Below are 3,132 nucleotides of genomic sequence, written 5' to 3' on the forward strand. Positions count from 1 at the left end.
AGTTGAATACTTGGCTGGTCCCCACGCCCCGCCTCAGTTACACGACTCGCAGACATCTGAAACACTTTCACAGTATTTCACGATTTACGCTAGACGCAGACAGCTGGGGTACACTACATCCGTCCCAGGGAGGCATGGGGTGGCGGCAGGAAGGGCACCCGGCCACCCCTTAAAATTCACCATCTAAATCCGTATTTAACCCTGCCGACCCTGCGCTCAATGCGGGATAAAGGCAGTAGCAAAAGAAAGAAGAAGACCTGGCAGTAAACTTAAGCACGGTGAGTAGTCGGGCAAGGTGTCTATCACCATCGTTAACAGTGTCACGAAAACATGTTCCATCTCACGCGTGCCAATCGTCCGCACGCAGCTGTGACTCCTGCAGTGTTGGAACTTGCAGACACTCTCATTCGATGTGATCGACGGATCACAATCAAGCACTTTGCTGCTCAACTGGACTTCCCTGTTGGTAGCACTGACACACTCGTTCACCAGTTGGGTACTCAAAGATGTCGGCCAGCTGGGTTCCTCGGCGCCTAACAGAAAACCGTAAAGAGAAACAAATGACTATCTGTGCGAAATTGCTTGCGCGTTACGAGGCTGATCGTGATAATTTGCTGTTGGACATCGCCATACGCGATGGAACATGAGTCCATCACTTCGAAAAGAGGGAAGGAAGACTAGATTTAACGTCTCGTCGACATCGAGATCATTAGAGCACAACCTCGGACTGTGCCAAGGATGGGGAAGGAAATCGGCTGTGCACTTTCAAACTAACAATCCCGGCATTTCAGAATGAGATTTTCACTCTGCAGCAGTGTGTGCGCTGATATGAAACTTCCTGGCAGATTAAAACTGTGTGCCCGACCGAGACTCGAACTCGGGACCATTGCCTTTCGCGGGCAAGTGCTCGAGTCTCGGTCTGGCACACAGTTTTAATCTGCCAGGAAGTTTCATATCAGAGCAAACTCCGCTGCAGAGTGAAAATCTCTTTCTGGAAACATCCCCCAGGCTGTGGCTAAGCCATGTCTCCGCAGTATCCTTTCTTTCAGGAGTGCTAGTTCCGCAAGGTTAGCAGGAGAGCTTCTGTAAAGTTTGGAAGGTAGGAGACGAGATACTGGCAGAAGTAAAGCTGTGAGGACGGGGCGTGAGCCGTGCTTGGGTAGCTCAGTTGGTAGAGCACTTGCCCGCGAAAGGCAAAGGTCCCGAGTTCGAGTCTCGGTCCGGGACACAGTTTTAATCTGCCAGGAAGTTTCAATGCCGGCATTTGCCTGGAGCGATGTAGGGAAATCACAGAAAACCTAGATCTGGATGCCCGGACGCGGGTTTGAACCGTCGTCCTCCCGAATTCATGACCGAACCGGAAACAAAAGAGCAATCCATGGAGTGGCGTCACACCACGTTTCCTCCGGAGAAAACGTTCAAAGCCGCATCCTCGGTCTGTAAAGTCATGACAACTGGGACTTTGGAGGAGTTATTCTGTTCTATGTTCTCTCCCATAGCGTAACGATCAATCTGAAGTGTATTCTGTTACCCCCAGGAAATTGAAGAAGCGATTTCAGCGTGTTCATCACCACAAAAATGAAAACTAACTTCTCCTTCTCCATGACAATGCAGAGCCTCGCACAAGTCTGCGCACCCGAGAAGAACTCACAAAACCTCACTGGACTGTTATTCCTCATCCACACGGGCATACAGGCACCTCGCAGTAAGGTGCCGTAAAGCCGTCGTATTGAACGGAGACTATGTTGAAAAAGAGTGGGGAATAAAATGGTGTACTCGGATCCTGAAAGAAAGAAGAACGTGTTGCATTAATTGCTGAACGCGGCTCATATTTACAGCTATAATCATAATTTTGAAATAGTCCATCTGTCTCGTTTTCATATTATTGCCCCTTATACGTAACTCCTTGCTTCGTATATCTCACAAAAAGTTCACAGAGTAAAAATTAGAGACATTCACATGGATACTTACCAACAGTCGTCTTCCCGCGCCGCACTCGCGGCCTGAACAGGAAAGGGGGTCAGTGACAGTTGTACCGAAAGTACCCTCCGCCACTCACCACAATTTTGGTTGCGAAGTATATGTTTACGTGCATTTTTTTCCTTATTGTTCTTGCACATTACTGACTGTGGAGGCAGTAGAAACTTTCTACTGTCAGGTGGTTATCTGCACTTTCTTAATAGTGGTTCCCTCCTAGGCTTCTAGTCTGTTCTTGCGTAGCATTCGCGTAACACCACCTCACCGATCGGACCGTAACAAATCAAGCAGCACGCTTCTAAATTGCTACGATGCCTTTATATTATCCGGCCCAGTGGGAATCACTCCAGCACTACTGAGGAATGTATCGCGCAAACGTTTCGTATTCAGTCTCCTTTACAGGTTCGGTAGTTTCATCAACAACTTACAGAAGAATGGAAAAGACAGTTCAGGGGATCTATTAGCTGACGATAAGCTTAGCTTTGGGAAAGTAAAGGCGCCAGACTAGCTCCCCCACCTCGGAATGACTTAACCTCAACAAATCACGACTCGGTTCACGATAAATGTGGTGTCTCCGCCAGACACCACACTTGCTAGGTGGTAGACTTCAAATCGGCCGCGGTCCGCTAGTATACGTCGGACCCGCGTGTCACCACTATCAGTGATTGCAGACCGAGCGCCGCAACACGGCAGGTCTAGAGAGATTTCCTAGCACTCGCCCAGTTGTACAGCCAACTTTGCTAGGAAAGTTTCACTGACAAATACGCTCTCATTTGCCGAGACGATAGTTAGCATAGCCTTCAGCTACGTCATTTGCTACGACCTAGCAAGGCGCCATTACCAGTTTATACTGAGATTATAACATGTACCGTCAAGAGCGATGTACACCAATTGTGGATTAAAGTTAAGTATTACATCAACTACGTACTTTATTTGCTACTAAAAATTCCCTTAGCTGTTCCAGACCTCACGCCAGTCTGCGTGAGCTTAAAAGCGTGCATTTCGGCCTCCTCTAGCAACACGGTGTTGGCTCTTCTGCCAACACTTCAATAAACTCTTACATCTGTCCGTTAAATAAAAAATAAGGGAAATAATAATGAAGTGCAGCGCTTAATGCAAATTTCTTGTTTGGATGCTTACTACAAAGAAGTGTAG

General features: G+C 47.8%; 1 non-coding gene across 1 annotated transcript; it reads left to right on the forward strand.

Moving 5' to 3' along the window:
• Positions 1 to 1,153: 1,153 nt before the first annotated feature.
• Positions 1,154 to 1,228, forward strand: Trnas-cga. Its single transcript has one exon. It is a non-coding gene; the product is annotated as a tRNA-Ser (tRNA).
• The last annotated feature ends 1,904 nt before the right edge of the window (positions 1,229 to 3,132 follow it).

The sequence above is a fragment of the Schistocerca americana genome, chromosome 2 (genome assembly GCF_021461395.2).
Source record: "Schistocerca americana isolate TAMUIC-IGC-003095 chromosome 2, iqSchAmer2.1, whole genome shotgun sequence".
NCBI lineage: Eukaryota > Metazoa > Arthropoda > Insecta > Orthoptera > Acrididae > Schistocerca > Schistocerca americana.